Raw genomic sequence first — 23990 nt, forward strand, 5'->3', positions numbered from 1 at the left:
CCCGCCTGGACGCCTGCACCCTGTCTCTTCTTTCTTCCAACCCCTTCCATCTCTACTGTCCCCCCTTCCCTGGTTCTCCCTCCCACCCCCCTTCCCACCCCAGTGCAGTCCTTCTCTAGCTCTGCAGTGGCCATACCAAACCCTTTCCTTGGCACAGGCCCTTGACTGCTGGGCAGCCCTGCTGGGGTCCTCTCCCTACTTCTGCAGCTTCTGTCCAATTATTCCTCTGGCCAGGCCTGGTGGGAGCCCTTCCCTCTGGCCATGCTGCCTCCTTCCAGCATCCAGTGCAGTGATTAATTTCCATTTGGGGGTGGGGCTGGCAAACCAGTTTGAATAAACTGGAGCTGTTAGGCAAGCTGCTCTGTGTTCATTTGGCCCTGAGAGCTCCAGCAGAGCAGAAAGAATCCCAGGAAGATGACACCACAGCCCAGGTCATTAAGGGCCACGGGATCTAGTTTTAACGAAAGTAAGATCAAATGCTTTTTAGAGGCAGGCAGTCCTTAAAAACAAGGGCTGGTGATGGGGAGGATCCCAGGCTCTTCCACAGGAAACAAAGCCGTGACTCAAAGGCATCTCCAAGATGCTTCCTTGCTCATCCACGTTCCTGAGTTTAATGTCTTTGGCTTGGGAATTAACTTTGAGGCTTTCCAGCACAGATAAAAATAGGTCTCATAAATGCCATCACGGGCACTTTCCGATAAGGTGGCCTTTTAAGGGAAGCTTGGCTCCCAGCAGAGGGCCTGAGTCAAGGAACCTTTTGGAAGAGGATCCCTGTCTTCAGAACCAGTTCCTGGCTAAACAATGGATGCAGGAAGAGGAAGCTAATGGAAGCTTCTGTGCCCCAAAGACCAGGAGTCACGTTCTTGAAAGGAATGTTTATTTCACTCATTCATTTATACATTCAGACCACATGCATTTATCCCAAACACCTGCTATGTGCCAGGAATGCTGCTTGGTCCTAGAATTACAGGGGAGAAAAAAAAAAAAGCAAAAGAAAACCCCTGCCCTTAGGAGTGGACAGTTTTGGCAGCAATATTGGGGCGTGAAATAAGAGTGCAGGGCAGGAGATATAAAAAGAAGTAGTTCAGGGATCTGAACACCAGACAGACAGTGTCCTACAGGCAACTAGGTAAAGACTAGGTAAAGAGCCTCAACAATCAGCAGAGAATTAAACGCTTTTTTATTTATTATTCTTAGTGTGTGTGTGTGTAAGGGAGGATGTCATAGTACATATTTGCATGCTGTGGCATGTATATAGAGGTCAGAGAATAACTTGTGGGTTGTTGCCTTGTTCCTTCCCTCACATGGTGTCCAGGGATTGAACCCAGGTCATCAGGCTCAGCAGCAAGTACCTTTACCCACTCACCCATCTTGCTGGTCCCTCAGCAGAAAATGAACATGGGCAGCAGTGGGTGAGTGAGGGCCCAGGAATGTGTTGAGGGAGGGTAATGTGGGCAAAAATCTAGAACTTGTTCCACTCCAGGGACTGAAGCAGGTCTGCGTATGACTGGAAATGCCATTGCTAAGGGAAGGAGGAGCCTGGAGACAAAGCCCAGGTCACAAGGGCACAGGTCATCTAGCAGAGTCTTTCTTCTTTATGAAAGAGTCTGAACTTTATTTCCCTAAGGGTAGTGTGGCGCCGTTGAAGGGTTTTATGCAAACAAGTGATCAGATTAGGCTGGCATTTCAGAGTGTTCACTCTGGCTGGAGAATAGAGAATGAAAGGCTGAGGGGCCTGGGAGGAGGCTTTTGTGATCCACAGAACAACCGGGGATATGTCAGCAGAGATGGAAGGAAGTGGGTGGGATTGAGGTATGAGTAAAGGATGAGTGTCAGAACTCAGTGATGGCTTGGATGTGGCGGGGGGGGGGGGGGGAGAGCTGAGCGTGCCTCCCAGTTCCCAGACTTACACTGGTGTGAGAGAGAAGTCTGGAGATGAAGCAGGTAGCTGGGTAAGTCTGGGGTTGGAGAGAAGGGCCTGGCCCCGGGGCAGGCTGGGAATATCCTGTAGCAGATGGATGGCAATGGAGCTGAGAGTGTGAGCCATCTCCAGGCAAGTAAGGACAGTGTGACAAAAGGAAGTGAGTGGCTCCAAGGAAAGCCAGGATTCAGACAGCTAAGGAAGAGTCTGATATGTCAGAAGGCACAGTCAGAGAGATAAGGGGAAACAAGGAAAGGGGATGTCAGGGGATGGCCTCCCTCTCCTGCCAGCAGCCCTTTAACTCCCGTTAGAAGTTCCCTTTGGCTTCACTCATCTCTGTGGGTTCTGCCAACGCCCTCCCAGCCCACTATCACAGGGCCTCTCTCTTGCTCTCTGCCTTTCAGTCACTACTTTTTATAGGTGAACACACACACACACACACACACACACACACACACACACACCCTTCCTGGCCTCTAGCCTCTATCTGGATGGTTTGTCCTCCTCATTTGTCTTCTCTATTACTTCCTTTGCTTATCGGTTTTCCACTTAGACCTCTGTCCTAGTTTGTGTTCTAGTGCTGTGATAAAATGCTGACCAAAAGCAACTTGGGGAGGAAAGGGTTTATTTCATATTATACCTTACAGATCATTAAAGTCCTTCTACAGCCCTCCCAAATGCATCATGGGCAGGTCTGTCACAATCCAGATAGCAATTTCTGTGCTAGTTGGTTTTTGTTTGTTCGTTTGTTTTATCAAGCCTGGTCTAGTTAAGTTTCTATTGATTCAATAAAACACTATGACCACTGGCAGAGGTAGTGGGGGGCACCCCATTAATCCCAGCACTTGAGAAGGAGAAGCAGGTGGCTCTCTGAAGTCAAGGCCAGCCTGGTCTACAGAGTGCATTCCAGGACAGCCAGAACCTCAGAGAGAAACCCTGTCTCAAAACAAACTAAAATGAAACAAAACCCACCACGACTAAAAGCAACTCAGAGAAGAAAGGGTTTATTTCAGCTTACAGCGTACAGTCCTTCATGATGGGAAGTCAGAGCAGGAACTCGAGGTAAGAACCTGGAGGCAGGAACTCAAGCGTGGGCCTGGGAGAGCATGCTTACTTGTGCATACTTACTCGGTCAGCTCTTATACCACCCAGGACTACCTGCACAGAGGTAGCAGCACACACAATGTTCTGGGCCCTCCCACATCAACATTAATCAAGAAAATGCACCACAGGCTTGCCTACAGGCTGTTCTGATGGAGGCATTTTCTCAATCCAGGTTCCTCTTCCCAAATGACTCTATCTTGTATCAAATTGACAAAAAGAAAAAAAAAAAAAAGCCAACCAAGACACCTTCGAGCACTCATTCAGGGTCCTCTCTGACCTCAGACAAAGTTATGGTCACCATTTACTCTTCCAGTGAATTTGTGCTTAGCACTTTCTATCCATGGTCAGCATTGGGCTACATACCAGGACTTCAGGGACAGTAGAACTGACATGTCCCCAGGGAGCTGATAATCTCAGCAGGGGAGACTCACAAATGATTACTCGAAAGCACTTATAAGTTATTGTTAGTATTGAAAACGAAATCAAACCCAAAACAAACAAACAAACAAACCCCCCCAAAAAAACAGAAACAAACTAAAACAACCCAGAGTGCTATGTTGGAAAAGAAACTAAGTGGTCAGAGAGGGGTCTCTGAGGGTCTGGTAATTGAATGGAGTCCTGAGAAGGGTCTCTGAGGGTCTGGTAATTGAATGGAGTCCTGGAAGAAGAGGCAGAAGCAGTCTGTGAAGAGCAAAGGGGAAAGTGCTCCAGGCAGAGGAACAGTAACTGCCAAAACCTGTATAGGCAGGGAGCTTGATGGTTTCTGGGCACTCTGGTAGGTGGCCAGTGGGACGGGGGCAAGAACAGAAAACAAAGCCATGCAATAGGATTGAACATGAGTTTAAGCTTCTGCAGCTGGCTGTGCAATGTTTGGATTTCATTCCCAGTGCAGAATTTCAAAGCATTTTTATTTTATGTGTATGTGTGAGGACTTGCATGGGTATATTCCCTGGTGCCTGCAGAAGCCAGAAGAGGACATTGGATATCCTGAACTGGAATTACAGGTGGTTATGAGCCACCTTGCCGGTTTGGGAGCCAAACTCAGGTCTTTTGCAAGTGATATTTAGTGCTGAGTTATCTCTTCAGTACCTTGTTTGGTCTTTTGAGACAGAACCTCATTGTAGCTCAGGCGGGCCTCAACCTTGATTTGTGACTGAGTGTGACCTTGAACTCCTGGCTTCATCTCCTTAGTGTTAGGATTATAGACATGGTAATACCAGTCCCAGCCCAGTCCAAAGTTTTAATGGGGACTTACAAATGACTTCAGTTTTTGTTTGATTGCTCTAGTTGCTAAGTGAAAAATTAATTAAGGGATACATAAAAAAAATTAGGAAAATCACTGGGCATGGTGATACACAATTTTGGTATCAGCCGCAGGGAAGCTGACCTCTTTGAAATAGAGATCAGCCTGGTCTATATAATGATCGCTAAAATAGTCAGAGCTATATAGTGAGATTCTGTCTCAAACTTAAAAACATAAACAAAAAGATTAAGAAAATCAGTCAGTACTTTCTAGGCCCAAACCAAAGAGGATGTTAGTTTCACCTTGAATGAGACAGTGAAAAGTTGTAGATTCAAAAGCTATTTGAAATTGGAATTTATGGGAGTTCCTAAAAGATTTGATGAGAGGTGCCAGGAGACTAGAACAAGATGGTGCCCAACCTCTGCCCTTAACTAGCAGGGAGAGGCTTGGTCTGTCCTAATCACTTTGGTCCTCTCTTTCTTTGGAGCTCATGGGCAAATCTTCAGAAGACCAGAGCTTGAGAAACAAGCATCCCAGAGCTTGAGAAACAAGCATCCATCAGAGGCTACAATTTCTGAGGTTCCTCCCAGTTATAGCCTAGTTTTGTTATGGACTGAAAAGTCTAAAAATCAGAACAATCTTGTGATTTCTTTGGACCCATCCTTTAGTACCTGGTGGAACTCCATGCCCGAGGAGCACTCAGTAATCCCCAGTTGACTTTTCACTTGGGCACCAAGCTTCCATAATTGAATTTTAGATTAAATTCTTTAAAAAAATAGAATTCTAACACAGAGTAAACTTTCATTTGAAATCAAATTCACCTTAAGAAAGTAGAGCCATGGCAAGGCTAATCTAAAATCATAAAATTCAAAGTAATTCCTATGTGAGTAGAGGTAGAAAAGCTCCCCCTCCAAGTTAATTATAAGTATCTGCATTTAGGTAAATGTTATTTTGAGGCAGATGTCAACAGGTGAATCAATCTTATTCAAAATAGAAAAGAAAGAAAAAGAAAAAAGCCAGGTATGATGGGGCATACCTTTAACCCCAGCACCCAGGAAGCAGAGGCACACAGATCTCTGTGAGTCTGAGGCCAGCTTCGTCTACCTGGCAAGCTCTACACCATCAAGGTCTACATAGTAAGACCCTGTGTCAAACAAACAAACAAACAAACAAACAAACAAAAAGTGAAAAACAACCCTCCCAATACACTGATAATAATTCATAATGGGGCATGCAAAGTGAATAAAATCTACTCTTTAGTATATCCCCCTCTCTTTTCTTTTCTTCCTTTCTTTTTCTTTCTTTCTTCCTTCCTTTTTTTTTTTCTGAGATAGGGTCTCATTATAAAACCATGGCTGTCCTGTAGCTCACTTGTATTGGTCAGTCTGGCTCCAAACTCACGGAGATCTGCCTATCTCTGCCTCCTGCCTTTGGTATATTCTTTATTTAAAACAAATATTGAGCTTCTAAATTTTATTTTGAAGTGATAAGTTCCAGTAAATTTTACAATATTTATTTATTTATCATTGATTTATTTGAAACAGTGTCTCACTGTGTAGCCCACGGTGGCCTGGAACTTACTATGTAGCCCAGGCAAGTCTTGAACTCATGGGAGATCCTCCTGCCCCAACCTCCCAAGTGCTGGGATCACAGAGCTGCTGCATCTGGCTTTGGGTGGGTCTTGAAGATCAATGACATTCAGGTGGCGTTGTGTGGCTGGTCCAAGCTGACGCTAGGATTCAGATCTGCAGTTCCCCTGCACTCTCTCTCTCTCTCTCTCTCTCTCTCTCTCTCTCTCTCTCTCTGTCTCTCTGTTCCTTTGCCTGGTGCTTCACCTCTGAGAGAGCATGTTTCCCAGCCATTTTCTTGGGTTAAAAATTTAGAACTTCAATATCTATAAGCTTATTGAAATCAAATACTCAGGTAAGTACATCATTCCCAGCCTTTTGTTTTATTAAAGAGGGAAGTAAAATGACAGAATACCTTTTATATGCCAAGAGCTTTTGAACAAATATATCGTTCACTGCTTTGTATTATCACATGATGCATGGTCCATTTCACCAAGGAGATAGGGAAAGCATTTGACCTGCTTCCTGTGAGCCCCTTGCCACAGACACCGTTCAGGACAGGAGTCCTGTGCATCATGCATCGTACACCATAGCAGGGAGACCTTTCCTCATTGCTCTCTTGGTGGTCGGGGTCTCAAATGGGACCTCTGATTGGTCAGCTGGGTGCTGCTACCTGGGGCTGGAGTTTTGCAGCATAAAGCACAAAGATGGAGGCAGGATTAGACATCCTTTGTAGCCATGGTGATGAGGCTGATGGTTCTTCTTCCACCAGCCTTTGGGTTCCACCTGAATTTTCAAGTCAGCCTCTCGAGCTCTTGTTAGTTCTTCAGTACATCTTAAGGAAATTCCAGTTCGGGTGGATAGAACCAGAGTTGGCACAATACTGGCAACCAGGTACTCTGGTTGAAATGTAAGGAAACTGGCTCCAAGGTCAAAGAGTTTGTTTAAGAGCCCTAATTGGCAAGAGGCAGTGTTTTGGCTGGGAGGGCTATGCTGTTGTGTTTCCTGGATTCTGTGCTGCCTGGAGAATTCCACAAAAGGGCACAGAGGCACCAAGTAAGCATGGTAGATACATGAGGCTGAGGTTGGTGAGTGAAGAACAGTTACCCCAAGTCCGTGTTCAAAGACACACACAAAAATAAACAAGTCTACTCATGGCAGAGACTGAACTGTGTTCAAATATTACTCAGTGCCCACTCACCACCATATAGTAAGTTGGAAAATGTGAGTCTTGTCTATATTTATATCATAGTAAATGTTAGTGCTGAATTTGAACTCGAGACTGCAGAAAAGAAGCTCATTCATTAAGCCACAGCTCCACCATGAAATTTAACCAATGAACATGCTTCCATTGTCCATTTTCTATTAACCTCATCATTGCTTCAAACAACGCGGTCACGTTCTTGTTTTATTTTTTGTTTTGTTTATTTTTCATTGATTGTCGTCTTACATCTGTGTCCTTGAATGTATCACATGTCTCTCTTTTTTTTTTAGGCTTGAACATTGCCAACGCACAGGACTGTATACCCTATCAGTCTTCCTGTACATCCATATCTACAAAGGACCCTGACTTGGCAGCCATTGGGTTGGATGGGAATGGGCCAGGGGGATTCAAGGTCATCATTGAACTAACTGCAGAACTCTACAACAAAAAGAGACTTAACTCCTTAAAGTTCTAAAAATTAAATTGGTAGTTCATATTCCTCTTCAGGCTGGCCTGCCTCTACCTCCCCTAGGTTCCAAGAAAAGCTGTGCCTTTTCTTATTGAACTGTAAAATGGAGCCCAAGATCCTTGTTGGCAAAACAAATAAACACCAGACATCTCAGGGTCTTTGGGGACAGATCCCTTGCCCAGATCTGGCTCATGACAGCCAATGAACATTTTTTCGTTTGTGTTTTGGATTAAGAAAATGAGTTCTGCATGTTTCCTAGCATCACAAGGAGCAGTGAATTGAATTGGTGCCATTGTAAGCTTGATTGTTGTTGCATAGATAAAAGCCTCATTAAGTCCCCCATGAGGAGAGAAAAATTTTATTTTGAGGAAAGAGGAGCGATGAGGGCTTCTTTGCTTGTTGTGGTTACAACAACAAAACATTAAATGGAGGAAATAATTAAATAACTGAACTTTTTTCCCCTTTATCCAAGCCTTGTCAAGAGGCTGGGTGAGTTTTTAATTAGTGCTGCATTTTCAATAAATCCGGATCGGTACGTGGTGCCGATTCTTTCCTGGATAAGGGAAAGATAATAATGAGAATCTTATTTTTCAGTCCCACACTAAAGGGATGCCTGGTATATTTAATCATGCTGTAGAAATCCTGGCAGCCTTCTCTGAGCCTGGCCTCTGCTCTAATTACATTTCTAGATTTTAGTAAATTGAAAGGGAAAATGTAGGAACAAAATAATTAAAACCGAAGAGGAAGTGCATATTAAAAAGGAGAAGCTGTTTAAAATTCTTGCACATAGTGCTTCCAAGGACATCTACAATCGTTTAATCAGCTCCACACCAAATCAAAGCCCTTTGTGCAGAGGCTGCTGGGATCATAGTTCAGGTGGGCGGTGTGGTCCTCACAGTAAAATGGGAGCCTCATTGCACAGAGCTACAGATGGCAATAAGACCTCTTATGGACCTCCAGATCACTGGGGATTCAGGCCCAGTGTGGACAAGCCCCTGGCACAGATTCCATACCCGGAGGAGTCCTCTCCCATATCCCAGGCAGAGTCTAGCTAAGCTGTAAGGATTGAATTCAATTGTAAGGAAACTGAAACAGATGTTCGCTCGTTTCTGCACCTCTTCCCCATGGTCCTTTCCCAAGGGGCTCTCTCTTTCTTCCTCTCTCTGCTCTTCTATGAAATTCTAAGTCAAGAGAATAGGTAATTAAACAGCCTCAGTGTCACCAAGAGCTAGTGACTTGTAACTGGTCAGTGGGTTACCATTGGGACATTTTGAATTTTTACAAGGACAAAACACCTTTCTGGCTTCAGCTAAAGAGATGAATGTTTGTTGATAGTCTAAATGAAATCTAACTGGAAAGTTTCAGGCAACTGCCTAATAGGTAACAAGAGCTCTTCCTGTTTCAGAGGCAAGCACACCAACCACATTATTAAAGAATCTAGGATCTCCAATTTTTAAAATGCAAAAAAAAAAAAAAAAAAAATTGGTTGGGTATAGTCATGCACACCTGCAATCTTAGCACTTAGGAGCTAGAGGTAAAAGGATCTGGAGTTCAAAGCCAGCCTCTGTTACATAGTGAGTTTGGGGCTAGCTGGACCTATGTGAGATCGTCTTAAAGCAAGAACCAAAACCCCAAAACAAAGCAGAAAATAAACAACAATAATAACTTTATGTGGAACATTGGTTGTATAAGTCCTGGGGGTTTGGGGAAGTTTTGCCCGTGATTCCTAAGACATTTAAAACTGGGATTCCGGATCTCATGGGAGGCAGCATGGCATTGTTAAGGGTTCTTTCCAATCTCCATGGCCTGGCTCATGGGCTGCCAGCCTCCCCTGATGAACAGGCTCACCAGCCATGTGGTGCTAAGAATCATGTGGCAAGAGACAGAAGCACAGTCTCCTGGAGACTGTCCCACAGACCTGGAAAGCAGGAGGGCTCCAGGAAGCCATTCCCCAAACAGGCTGAAACCTTGTTACCTACCTCAGGACCTACTGAGTCATGGGGTTGCTCTCTTGTGTCCAGCGCTAAGTGCACGTGCGATTTGTGCATGCAAGAGAGACAGAATCTGCTTTAGATTTGGAGAGGCTTGATTCAGCAATATTTTTTTTTCTTAGCGTTTAAGGTAAGCAAAGAACATAACAAATATTTCATTGCTGATTTCATTATTTCAACGCAAAGATGACTGTTTTCTTCCAGGGCCAAGACGCTCTGAAACAATTCTACTCAATTCCTGAATTATGTTTGGCCCATAGGAGCTAAGACATGAGACAAACTAGGACCCCAGGTGTCCTAGCCAATAAATTGTCACAGACTCAGCTTCTTTCCCGTTTGGTCTCTCTCTCTCTCTCTCTCTCTCTCTCTCTCTCTCTCTCTCTCTCTCTCTCTCTCTCTCTCTCTCTCTCTCTCACACACACACACACACACGTGCGCGCACACATACCTTCTGCCTTTCCCAGAAAGAACGGTCCTTTGGTTTTTATTTTCAGATGCTAATTTACTTATCTAGTTTTTTGAGGCCATGTAATTCTGGCTAGCCTGGAACTCAGTATGTAGACCGAGCTGGACTTAAACTCACAGAACTCCTCCTGCCTCTGCCTCCTGAGTGCCACACAGCACCCAAGTAAAGAACTTTATAAATGTTAGCACTTGTAGGCTAGACTTGCTGAGCATGATTCTCTATGAATCTGAGGCCAGCCTGTCCATTAAGAGAGTGCCAAGCCAGCCAATGCTACATAGTGAGACCCTATCTCAAGAAACAAAGCAAACAACACAAAATGTAAAAGTTCCTTTTTAAAAAGTCTCTAGCAATCATTAAACCAGAAAACATTTTTACTGAGAGTTGGCTAAAAAAGAAAATAAGAGCAAAGTCATCTTTAATCCACAACTTGCACATCTAGGTTTCAGTTGTGAAATGCCTGTTGTGGCCCCACCCACCCGGTCCCTGGCTCTCAGCCTCTTCCATTCCAGCCTCGCACCTCGGCGCGATCTTCCGTGCACTGCACGAGACCCCCTCCGAGTTCCCGCCTCTTTCCACTCTGGCTCCGCCTTCGCTCAAATCCCCGGGCTCTGGCACCGCCTCGCGACGCTTGCGCACTAAGGGAGGTAGGCGGAGTCTTAAAGGAGGAGGAGCTGGAGAGCCTTGATCGGGGCGGGGCCGAACGGGGCGGGGTCAGGCGGGGCGGGGCGGGAAGGCGGGGGAGGAGGCCGCGCGGGGTGGGGCCCGGCGGGTACGCGCTCGCTGCGTCGACGTGCTGACGACAGGACGCCCAGGCCGGTGTGTGTCGGTGTGTATGTGTGTGTGTGTGTGTATGTGTGTGTTTGTATGTGTGTGCGCGCTCCGAGAGTGTGTATTTGTGTATCGGCGGTCCCGCAGGTCCCGGATGTTGCGGGCAGTATGAGGCGAGCGCAGGGGGACCGGGACCAGCAGCTGTCGCCGCCGTTCTCAGGTGAGTGTGTGTGTCAAGAGTCGAGGAAGGGGGTTGGCCTGTCGGGGTGCGGGGGTTTTCCTTGAGAAGTGACTGACCCCCGCCACACACACACACTTCCCCTCATGTATTATTCTCTGCCCCATTTCCTACACCCTGGTTTCATGGCCTGAGGAAGCCAGAGCCTATCAGCCGTCTGTTCTTCCTACCTCAAGCATTCAGGAAACACAAACGCGCCCCCTGCCTCCAACCTCCCTCACCATCATACCCCAGCCCCATCCCCCTTGCCAAATAGTGAGCTGTCGCCTGCGGCGAGATGGAGGACTGCGCATGCTCGAATGTGAAGGAGCTCGGGGTGCCTGTTCGCTGCCTCAGGACGCATGCGCATTGCTGTGTTGCAGGGACCTGCGGGATAAAGAGCCCCTTGACCACGCGCCCGCCTTCTTCCCAGGCAATGCTAGACTTTCCACCCAATAGTGGGCTTGTCGCTCCGATGCGAGAGGGAGAATTTAAATTATGCGAGGGATTTAAGGACAAAGCACTATTCGTTTCTGGTGTTGCCCTAGAGACTCCCAGGCTACGAACGCCTTCTAGAGCCAACGTGTCCCACGCTGACCCTCCTTTTGAAACTGACTGCAACTTCTAGTTCTAGAATTACTTCCCTTTCTACCACTCTGGTCGTCGTACTGAACCCTCAATACAAACTTCCCCAAAATTTAGGAGTAAGTCCAACGCATGTATTCTGGCAGGGGATTTTGATAGCCATGTCAAGAAGGACTAAGGAGCATAAAAAAGAAACTAAAGTGGGAATTCCTTTTTAGTTAAATTCTGAGTTGCTTTTACAGTATTAGGTAAGAAAGGGATAAGTGCCACACACAGTTTAAGGCTTGAGAAACAACAGCAGCAGAACGGAAATGAAGAGATCAGCCAACTTTGTGTGATCTGTTAGGTTCTTTATAGAGGGTGGTGATTGATGGTGGGGGTGGGAGTCAGAATTCTTCTATAGTGTTTCAGTTTAGCGAACATTACTGATGTTCTGTGACCATATGAAAACAGAGGCAACTTGAAACAATTGAACAGCTTGTCCAGAACTATTAATTTTAAATAATGAGTGAAGTTTCTTTTATATGGGCAAATTCCAAAAAGATTAAACTGAGGAACTTTACAAGAATATTTTAGTGACTTAGGACTTGGAATTTCAGTCGACAGATTATACTGGGTTCTTTAGTTTGCTGCTGTATTGTCACTCTTAGAAACTTTCTCTTATCTCTACCATGGGGGTGGGGAGGATTGTTTTGTTTTGAGACAATTGGGGTCTCATGTAGCCATGGCTGGCCTGGAACTCCTGTGCACACCAGGCTGGTCTCAAGACTGGAGTTACAGAGATCTGCTTGCCGATGCCTCCTGAGTGTTTGGTGTACACCAAAACGTGTGGTCACAAAGATAAACTATTTACTAGCAAAGAGGTTTGCTGAATTGTGTTGAAATGAATAGCTAAATTGTTGTTTGGTGGGGAGAATGGAAAAGGGAGGGGCATTTTCTGATTTTTGGTTGTCTGGCTAACCTTATGTCTCAGCTAGACTCTTGGGAGTGGGACATAAATCAGCCTTATTTTGAAATTTCCTTGCCTTTGTGTTCTTTCTTTGGTATTCTCACGAGCCTTACTTTGGTTGCCATGTTAACTTTAGGACCTTATGTTCTTGGGCTTTAACGTGTAAATACACTATTCACTTCCTCATTTAACACTGGCCTTTATGTGGTTCAGCTGGCTATTGTGCTGTTTCTGGTTGCCATGTTGCACTTGGAGCCAAGGGATGACCCAGGAAGCACAGGGGTTTGGGGATTGAGGGAACATATGTCATCCTGTGTTGGAAAGGGCTGGATACTCAGCTCCCCCCACCAACAGTATAAATTATTGTGATAACCACATTGAGGATCAGGACAGTTGTCCTTCTGGTATTTTGGTGACTACACTTTTAAAGGAGTTATTGCAGTGGCTAGTTTGGTAGTTGGAAATACTTATTGTGGCCTTCCTCTGTACTTGGACCAGGCTCTTATAGAATCTAGAAGTGAAACTATTGAGGCAATGCTTTCTTCATCTAGGATGCTTTGTTCTTATCTGGAAGCATTCATTTCTGAATTCACTTAAGCCTTATTTAAATTTTTGATGGTACAAAAGCAGGGAACAGTTTTAGGATTAAGGTAAGTTATTAATTAATTTATATTGGTGCCCAAATTTGTTTAAAAAATAAAAGGCAATACAAATGTGGAACAAAATATTCAAAAGGTACATAGTGAGAATGAAAAACCATCTGTCATTCTCCTCCTGTCCATCAAGTTACCCTTCTCAAAGGCAGCATCTTCTTCCAGAGTATATCCATTATAAATACATACACCTACATGTCCTTTGGTGTCTGTTTTTCACAAATGGTGAGACACTATATCCATTTTTTTACGTTTCCACTCAATTTATCTTGGTAATCATTTCATAGAGTATGTGTAGTATCTCTTTTTTAAACAGTGGCAAGGGTTGCATTGTATATGATAAGTTATTTAGCCAATTCTTAACTGTAGGTTTCTAGAGCCACAATTCATTTTTTTACGTGTACTTAGGTGTCTACTGGATTAAATTTTTTGTGAATGTGCCAGATCAATGGATGTATGCATTTTTAATGTTGGCAATATTACTGAATTGTTTTCTATAGAGGTTTATGAATTTATATTATTGCCAACTGCTCATCTGCTCGTTTCCTAACCAACACTATCATGATTTAAAAGTAAATTTTAAGTAGTGTTTTCTCTGAGACTTTAAGTTCATTATATAGCTCCATAAGTTTCATTATATTGAGTTGTTGTGGACGAATTCTGTCACTGTTCTGTATGTCAAGGGTATTATAGAATATGCCTGGATCAAAGAACAGTGCAATTACAGTGAAGTCATATGCCTGGGTAACAGTAAACCCATGACAGTAGTAGGAAGGCATATAAGACCTGTATTTCAATTTCTTCCTTTTCACTAAGATTCTGTTTCTTTCTGTGGAACTCCAAAAGCGTATGTGATGTTTTGTGATCTTTTGGTAGCTATGAGTGAAAGCAAGTAAGCTGCTTTTTGTTGTGTTGAAAAGGTAACTCAGTTGTTAAGGTACTGTCTATTATCTTCACCAGAATGTTGGTCTTAGCAGTCTTCTGATTGCAGAATACCTTATTGTGAGCTGTAAAGAAATGAACATCTTGGGTATGTTGGAGCATACCTTTAATCCCAGTACTTAGGAGGCAGAGGCAGGCATATCTCTGTGGGTTTAGGGCCAGCCTAATCTACATAGTTAGTTCCAGGCCAGCCAGAACTTCATAGTGAGACTCCCCTACCCCAACAACCTCCCCATCTAAAAGAAGAAAGAATGAATGAAAAGATTTCTGTGCCTAAAGTATATTTTGGTCACTGGAAAACAAGATGTACTGAATATATGAAATAATAAGAGTTAGAAAATAAAATGTAAATAATAGTATGTTTGTGTTCTGTGCTGAGAAGACCTGCATAAGAGTGATTAAGGGTTGAAACAAAGTTTGTTTTGGAGGGCTTTCTGGAAGAACTGTATTTTGAAGTTTTTGTTTTTTCCCAACTGTTGAAAGCTAAAACATATAGAAAAGTAGAAAGGATGGTATAGTTATTACCCTTCTGTCTATCACTGCAATTGTTTGTATTTTTATTGTATTTTATTTTGTTTTTTCAGACAGGGTTTTTCTATGTAGACTGGCTGTCCTAGAACTTACTATGTAGATCAGGCTTTGCCTCACTATGTAGATCAGGAGTTCTGCCTGCCTCTGCCTCTGAAGTACTGGAATTAAAGGCATGCACCACTACTGCCAATTGTATTTTAAAATTTATATGTGATATATGTTAGGATGTGTAATATACAAACTTTTATTTATTGCAGATATGTTTCACCCTTTAGATGCATCTCCTTGAAATACATTGTTTTACTCAGTTATTGTTACAGTATTTGTCACAAGTCAATTATGAGTAATTTTAAATTTTATATCTTGAGATGGTTTCACTGTCTAGTCCTGGCTGGACTAGAGTTCACTATATAGACCAGACGGTCCTTAAATTCATAGAGAACCCCCTGCCTCTGCCTCTCAAGTCCTGGAATCAAAGGCAAGTACCACCACACCTGCTATTATTTATATTTTTTTTCCTCCTTCAAATATGTCTCTTTAGTCTCAGAACTGTTTGAAGCTACTCAAGATTAGTGGCTTTTGCTTTTTGAAGAAACCATCTCTTGGAATTTTCTGACTTTTTTTTCTCCCAGTAATTTGTTCTTTTATCGGTACAGGCTGATATTGAGACCTAATGGCTTGGTTAGATTCCATTTAACAGTTTTAGGAAGCATAGGACCAGAGCTGTCTGTTAATGATGTGGGGTTTGTGTATATGTTTTAAGATGATGAAGCCCAGACTCCTCAGTGAAATTTCCTCCCTTTGTAATTATCAGGTACTCTGGAGAGGTTCCCCTCTGGCACTGTACTATTGTTTTACCAACAGCCTTTCTCCTCAGATGATGGTCCTTACCTTAGTCACTTAATTCAGTAGTTGCAAAATGGTGATTTTTAAAATTCTGCCATTCTTTTCCTTTGACTAGTTTTTGTTTTTGTTTTTTGTTTTTTGTTTTTTGTTTTTTTTTTATAAAGCTTTTCCTTACGGGTTGATAAATTATAATTTCTACAAAAAGTTGAGATGAATCTTTCCATTTAATATTTTCCGAGTAAGGAGGTAGTATAATTAATAGGCAGTTAGAAAGGCTACAGACAAATGGCAGTCCTGGGGACTTATTAAAGGCCTGGAACATGGGAAGCAAGAAAAGTGCTTTACCTTGGGTTATCCCCATAGCTCAAATAATCATCTTTACTGGTAGCAAATGAACAGTTTCTTTTTCTTTCTGTTAGTATCATCTTGCACACATGGGTTTTAATGTATTGTGTCTTACCAACAGTTACAATATTTTTTATGATGCACAGGATGTTCCCTGTTTGGCCTCTGGAGTCCTCTCAGCTCAGCATATGAGTGCATCTTGCTTTCTGGCACAAGAAGTTTCTGACTCTTTGTATATTTTTTTGTCCCAGATGTGCAGGCCTCACTTTACCTTTTTTTTTTAATTTAAATAATTTTAGCCTTTATTTTATGTGTGTGGTGTTTTGCCTTTATGTGTCTGTGCACCATGTGAATGCAGTGTCTTTGGAGGCCACAAGAGGGAATCCCTTGAACAATAATGAACTGTTGTGTGGGTGCTTGGAATTGAACTCAGGTCCTCTGGAAGAGTAGCCAAGGTACTTAGCCAATCAGCTATCTCTCTAGCACCCCCCCACTTTTCCTTTCTGTGTCTTTCCTTTCCATAAATGAGGTTGGTTGTGTCTTTTATAGGGCTGTGCAGCTAAATCATAAAAGAACAAAGTTACCTTTATTTTAACTCTGTTTACCTAGTGTTTTGACTTACTTCTGTGCTGTGACATTGCTGGGGTCTAGATTTTTAGAACTCATAACTTCTTTGTCTTGAATATTCTTTGTGAAAGATGGGTAGTCCCAAAGGACACATTGCTGTCTTCCACCTGAACATAAAGTTAAGTGTCCCAAGGGACACATTGCTAACTTTCATGTGAACATAAAGTTGGCTATAGAAAATACTAGAGTGTTTTTTTTTTTGTTTTGTTTACATGAGCAATGTTGCTTTTTTACTGAGGTGAAATATAGGAAATGAGGACTGGGATGTAGCTCAGTGTTTAGAGTGTTTGCCTAGTGTGCAGGAAGCCTTGGATTTGACTCCTGGCACCCCATACACGGGACATCCTGGCCCACACCAGGTCCAAGCACTTGGGATGTAGAAACAGGATTAGAAGTTTAAGGCATCCCCAGCTACACAGGGAGCATGTTGTTCTTACATTATATAAAAGAAACTTTTGTGGGTATATATGTACATATTTGTTTTTCTTTCCTTTTCCTCAGTTAAAGCATTTCTTTTAAATTTTCCACACCTATTGCTCTACAAGAATGTTATGTAAGATTCTGCTGTTACAGCATATTTTTTCATTATCATTAGATTTTTATCTTTCAAAAGGAGCAAGACAATTAATTAGGGAAAATTTTCAACCAAACCATGACCTCTGACTCCCAGTTGTCTTAACTCAGGGTCTGGAACATTGCTACATCCTGTGATATTGTATATTATAGACTCAGGAGAAATGTCTGCTCATCCAAGTGCTTTCTGCAACTCTGTCACACTAATGAAGGCACACTACTGTCACACAAATAAGAGATACAATAGAACCACATTTTGTAGCTGGTCTTGGGGTTTAGACTAATTCTTGCCTTAGTAAAAAAATGTTTAATTAGACTCTTCCCATGCAGTGATATTTTGAATAATATCACTGATTTCAGGTTACTCAAAGCCAGACAATAACAGTATTTTGATATTTATCTGAAATCCATTTTCCAAGTTCTTTTTACCATCTTGTCATATTTACAATGTTATTTATTCTCAATCTGGTTTCATAACAATACTGGCTCCACATTAAATTCTGCTTGTGTATTTGAGGAAGCACACCTGTTTCTTGTGTTTGTTTTCAGGCATGGTAAAATTGTTCTGAAAGGCTGTGTGAACACATTTGCTAATAAATTGGTTCCGGTTGCTTTTTTCACTTTTGTAAAGCTTACATTACAGGAAAATACTTTAAAAGTAGAATTTTGAAGGAATGCTTAGGTCATCATTCTTATTACTATAGTCAACATTTATTTATTTTTGAATTACAGTTATTTGAGTGTGTGTGTGTAAACATGTGCATATATGTGTTCTACAGTGCGTGTGTGGAGGTCAGAGTGCAATCTGCAAGAGTTGATCCCAGGGATGTAACTCCAGTTGTCAGGCATGGTGACAAGTGCCTTTACCAACTGAGCCATCTCATAGGTCTGTTAAGCACATTTCCAGAGAATTAGCCAGCAGTTGCCCAGGTGCTCTCTGTGTATAGCAAAATTGGTTGTGCAGCTTAGGGAAACTAGATTCAGACCTCAAGTGGAAAGTCTTCCTTGATGCAGAGACCTTTGTCCTGAGAAGCTACTGTCAGAAGTTTTCCTGCCATCATCAGCTACCCTTGTAACATGATTAATAAAAATCCAGAGACAGTTATTGGGGTTAAAGCTGAAGATGAGAGAAGCAAAGTGGGCAACTATTAGAGAGTTGTCTTCACCTCTACCAATGCTCAGATCAAAGGCGCAATCCACTGAACCTCAGATTGCTTCAGACTACATTTAGACTGCAATGAATTCTGTCTCCTCCTGCCTTATATTCCTCTCTAATGCTGGGATTAAAGGTGTGGGATTCCAAGTACTGAGATCACCTTTGTGTGAGCTGTTTCTCTTTTAGACTGAATCAATTTTGTGTAGCTCAGGGTGGCCTTGAACTAACAGAGATCTGCCTGCTTGTCTCCTGAGTCCTGGGATTAAAGGTGTGTACCATTACTGCCTGGCTTGTATGGCTGTGGCTAGTTTTGCACTCTGATCTTCAGGCACAGTTTATTTCTAGATCATAAAGAAAATAACATCATATACCTTAGAGAGGGCTTGCATGAATTTTTCAAAAATTTCTAATTTCTCCTGTCTGCAGATCTGCTTTTTCATTTGTAAGAGGGGAAATGTACTTGTAATTATTTATCTGCTTAAATTGAGATGTACATATTCTTTTACTTGATTTTTTAAAAAACACAGCCATGTAGAAGTTTACTAAACATAAAAATAAGCTTTTCTACATAGGACATTATTTATGTTGCCTGACTTAAAATTTTAAATTAGAAGTTGGGTGTAGTGGTATATACCCGTAGTTCTAGTAGTTGGAAGAAAGGTAGAGGCAGCAGAGCAGGATTGCCTCAAATTCAAGGCCAGTCTATGTATGGAGGTCTAGGCCAGATAGGGCTTCATGGTGAGATCTTGCCTTAAAAGCACAAAAATAGGGGCTGGAGAGAATTCAGTTGGTCAACTGAATTAGGATCTCTAGCACCCACTAGAAAGCCAGCATGGCACCTTGTTCCCATAATCCCATTGCTGGGAGGCAGAGACAGGAGGATTCCCCGGGTTTCCTGGCCAGCCAGTCTAGCCAAATCAGTGAACTCCAAGTTCAGTCAAAGACCCTGTCTCAAAAAACAAGGTGAAGTGATTGAGGAAGGTCAACCTGATGTTGACCTTTGCTTCCACATGCACCCACATTCACTACCCCCAAAATAATAATCTTAAATATAAAATACTTTAAACATATAGAAAAGTATAGGGGATAATGTCATTCGTATACCATCACCCAATTATACAAAATCTATTTTTATGTGTGTATCGATGTGTGTGGAGGCCAGAGGACAACTTAGGTTATCATTGCTAGGAACATTGGCCACCTTCTTTGAGACAAGGTCTCTTACTGACCTGGAGTTTAGCACTTGGTATATATTGGTTGGCTGGCAAGCTGCCCCATCCTGGGATCCTATTGTCTCCCTAGCATTGGATTATAAACCTGAACCATGTTCCCAGCCTTTTTAAAAAAGTCTTTTATTTAAAAGTTCTATTTAGTTTTAGTTTATGTTTATGAGTGTTTGCCTGCAAGTATGTGTGTGTACCATGTGTGTCTGCAGAGGCCAGAAGAGGATATTGGATCACATGGAGCAGAAATTACAGGTAGTTGCCAATTGCCATGTAGGTGCTGGGACCCAAACACTAGTTCCCTGAAGAACAGCTAGTGTTTTTAACAGCTGAGCTATTTATTTCTCCAGCCTGTGCCTGACAGTGTTATACTGATTTTCGGAATCTAACTTATAAATGTTCTGATAATAGGTATACAAACTTCTCTTTAAAATGCTGCTTTCAATCTTTTAGTGTATATATCTAGAGTTAGAATTGCTAGATCATATGGGAATTCTATTTTTAATTTTTTCAAGCTCCTTTATTCCGTTTTCCATGGTGCTTGTACCATTTTACATTCCCTTCAACAGTACATAGACATTCCAAGTTCTCCAGATCCTTACCAACAATTTTTTTCTGCTTGGTAGTGGCATCCTAACGGGTGTTGTTGAATCCTTTTTTAGCTTTATCTTTTACTGAAGCTGAGTTTCAAGTTTTATTTATTTTTAACTTCTTAAAGATTCACTATAATTTTGTTTATGTCTATGTGTCTGTATGCTTTTGAGTATGCAGGAGCCCATGAAGGCCCGAAAAGGGTGTCAGATCCTTGGGGCTGGAGTTACAGGTGGTTTTGAGCCACCTAATGTGGGAACCATCTTTGGTTTTCTGGAGGATCAGTGTGTGCTCTTTACTGCATTAACTGTCGAGTCATCTCCTTAGTCCCCAAGATGTTTTTGAGACATAGTTGTACTCTGTAGCCTATGCTGGCTTAAAACTCATCACCTTCCTTCCTTAGTCTCCCAAATGCTAGATTCTAGATTATAAATATGAGTCATCATGACCAGCATAAACTTTACAACAATCAGATTTATTTTGTTCTCCTTTTGATGTTTGTTTGAAACAGAGTCTTGCTGGCAGTATAATCCAGGCTGGCTTCAAACTTGTGATCTTTCTACTTCAGGCTACTTACTGAGTGCTAAGATTGTAGACATATGCCACCACACCTGTTTTTTTTTTTTTTTTTTTTTTTTTTGTGTGTGTGTAATTCTCTTTTAAATTAGGGGCAAATTAAGTCCTGTTTTCTCCTATGAACTTTATAGTTTTGCTTTTTACATATAGGTCTCTACCTTTAATTGATTTTGATATTCAGTGTGGAAAAGATAAAATGATCTAAAGTGTGGATCTAATTTCCCATGAAGATAGTAATCCAGTGACCCAGCCCCATGTTTTAGATAATCCATCTGTTCCCTCCTCCTGTTAAAATGTCATTTGTGTTTGTCTGTGTATAGGAGGGTTGCCTGTCTGTTCTTTTCTGTGCCATTGGTCAGCTTGCCTGTCTTGTGCTGTTACTATACTGCTTTCATTATCAGAAACTTAAAGTGATTGTTCTTATCTGATAAGCGAGGCTTAGTACCTCTTTATATTCATAAAGCTCCTTGAAAAACCCTGTCCAGTCAGTTGGTACATGTTAACGTAGTCATTTGCTGTTGAAGTATGTTCATGTGATATAGCATGGCCTCCAAGAAGGGGTGGGGGAGTTAAGCCTTCCTTCCTTTTCAAGCAACTAATTACTTGTTCTGAATGAGTTTATAATTCCAATTCCCTTTTTAGCTTTCTGTAGTTTTCATTTTTATATAGAGATCAGATCTTCACTTGAAAAGTGACCTGTTAATGATTGTTTAAGGATACCAATAAAGCAGTTTTGGTAATGGCATTGATATTGAACTTGATGGTGTTAAGGATTTCTTCCTTTCTTTCTCTTCATCTTTCGTTTGTTATTTTTGAGGCATGATCTCAGTTTCTCTCAGACTGGCTTCCAGCTTGTGGCAATCTTCCTGATTCAACCTCCTAAATGCTGGGGTTACAAATGTGAGTCACCCTGCCCCATAGTGTTAAAATCTTGATCATGAGGAAACGGAACTTATGTAAAACAAAGAGATTATCAAAAAGATATATAGTAGCTGTATAGTACAGGAAAAGCTAAACAATCAGGTTTCAGAATGTCCTGGAACCAAAGTGTTGCAGGGACTTCAGCAGTAAGAACTGGTGGACTCTGGTGCTCTATAAATAAACTTTAGTTTCCATGAGGCTTAATTCAAATTCCTAAGGGAGATCTGATTTGGTCAGGTCAAGGCGTGATTTCCCGTGGGCCTCATATGTGCCCCCAGGTTCAACTCCAGTTATTTATGGAGAAGGGGAAGTTTGATATAAATAGAAATTTGGGGAATTGCTGGAATTAGAGACAGGTTTCTTTGGGAAATGATGTATCTTAGGACTCCTTACAATCTTAAAAATTACTGAGTGCTTTAAAGAGTTTTGTTTTCTTTTTATTAAATATGGGTTGTACTTATTGTCCATTACCAAATTAGAACTTAGAATACATGGCTGGAGAGATGGCTTAGCAGGTAGGGGTGTTTACCATCACCATGGTGGAAAAAGAGAATTGACCCCTGTAAGTTGTCTTCTGACCTCCACTTTGCATGCCACAGCATGCAATACTCTAAATACATGTAATAAATTTAAAAGAAAACATCAAAAAAAAAAAAAACATTTTAAGGATGTTATTTTTCTTTAAAAAAGTAAAGTCACGTCACCAGGCATGACTTTAATCCCAGTACTCAGGCAGGTAGAGCTCTTGAACTTGAGGCCAGCCTGGCCTAGTTAGTGAGTTCTAGGCCAGCCAAGACCATATAGTGAGACCCTGTCTCAAAACAACCAAACAAACCAAACTCCTCCATCTCATATTAAACCAAATAGTATTTTTATTTATTTATTTATTTATTTATTTTGTTTATTTATTTTTTGAGACGGGGTTTTTCTGTGTAGCCCTGGCTATCCTGGAACTTGCCCTATAGATCAGGCAGAGATTCTTCCTGCCTCTGCCTCTTGAGTGTTGAGATTAAAAGCATGGGCCACCACTGCCTAGCTTTTCTTTCTTTCTTCCTTTCTTACTTCCTGCCTTCCTTCCTCCCTTCCCTCCTTCCTTCCTTTCTTCCTTTCTTTCTTTATGAAATAATATTTTTAAAAAACTTGAAAAATTAGTGAGGTTGGCATTTTTACATTTTTGTAAGTTCCTTAAATGTCTAGCTTAATAGAAGACAGCTACGCTAAATTTTCATATCTGGGTCTATAGTCTTTGATTTTTGTTTTGTTTTTGAGACAGTCTTTCATGTAGCTGTAGCTATCCTAGAACTCACTATTCACTATGTAGATCAGAGGTAGACCAGGCTGGCCTCGAACTTACAGAGAACCTCCTGCCACTGTCTTCCAAGCGCTGGATTAAAGGTGTGACCACTCCCAACATTCTATATCCTTTAATTATTGATGTCTGTATGTGGTGTGTGTGTGGCAGGGTGGGGAAGGGGCAGGGAATGTGAGCACAGATGTGCTCCTGTGAGTATACAAGGGTCAGAGGATAACTTTCAGAGGTCATTTCCTGTCTTCCACCTTGTTTTTGAGGCAGAGCCTCTTTTGTTCCTGCAGTGTGGCATACTAAATTTTAGCCAGCTTCTGAGCCTCTGAGCTTCGCCCATCTCCCCATCACAGTACGAGGATTACAGATGTCTGCCACCTATTGGGCTCCTTTTACATATGTTCCAGGGATCAAACTCAAGGTTGTCAGGCCTTCCAGTCAAGTACTTTCACCAACTGAGCCATGTTCTTGACCCTCTGCTTCTACATTCAATCTGTGATAGATAATTTTGATTGAAATGTAGTCTCAGAGGACAGTTAGAAAAGGGAGAAATATTTTATAGCCATTTCAGACAATCAGATACATTTGATATTATAATAAAAATTGACAAATGTTAGTTTCCTTGTAAGTTAGTTTACAGTGTTGATCTGGAATTATATTGATGCAACTGTTATATTGACATATGTTGGTATGTCTTGCATTTGAATGGATTATATATTTAAAGAGATAGAATCTTCCTGTGTTGCCCAAGCTGGTTCCAAAATTTTGTTTAAGAGATTCCCCAGTCTTAACTTCCTGAATAGCTGGAGCAAGTACGCACGAGAATGGATTTGACCAGTAGTATCAAGCACTGGTCATTTGGAAAATTATCGACTCACTGAGTTCAGCAGATCTTCTAAATCATCTCATTATTTTAAAAAAAAACCCTTGTTATGATCATCACCCCCCCCCTTTTTTCATGGGGAAAAAAATCATGTTGGGAAGATGTCAAGCAGCTACAATAATCCAAAATTGTAAATTTTTTTTCATTAAACACTCAGATTTTATCATTGGCAACAAATACTGTCAGTTGTTTTCCTTAATGTGACAGACTTACTTCATTTTCAAGAAAATGTCTGCTAGATATTTATGTCTGAATAACCAGTTTGTTCTTTTTCCAAGAAAAAGTAGTGTTTATGAAAAAAGAGGCTGGTTGAGCTCAAAACCCAGTTACAAGTG

The 23990-nt window shown here is 41.7% G+C and overlaps 1 protein-coding gene across 2 annotated transcripts in view; it reads left to right on the forward strand.

Annotated features, from left to right (window-relative positions):
* Window positions 1-10730: 10730 nt before the first annotated feature.
* The window catches only part of Spop (speckle type BTB/POZ protein), a 77620-nt gene continuing 64360 nt past the window's right edge, over window positions 10731-23990 (forward strand). For both annotated transcript variants that reach the window (XM_051205715.1, XM_051205640.1), the window contains exon 1: window positions 10731-10954. The gene's annotated coding sequence lies outside the window, so the exon portion shown is untranslated. The remainder of the gene's footprint in view (window positions 10955-23990) is intronic.

This window comes from Phodopus roborovskii, unplaced genomic scaffold (genome assembly GCF_943737965.1).
Source record: "Phodopus roborovskii unplaced genomic scaffold, PHOROB, whole genome shotgun sequence".
Taxonomy (NCBI): Eukaryota; Metazoa; Chordata; class Mammalia; order Rodentia; family Cricetidae; genus Phodopus; species Phodopus roborovskii.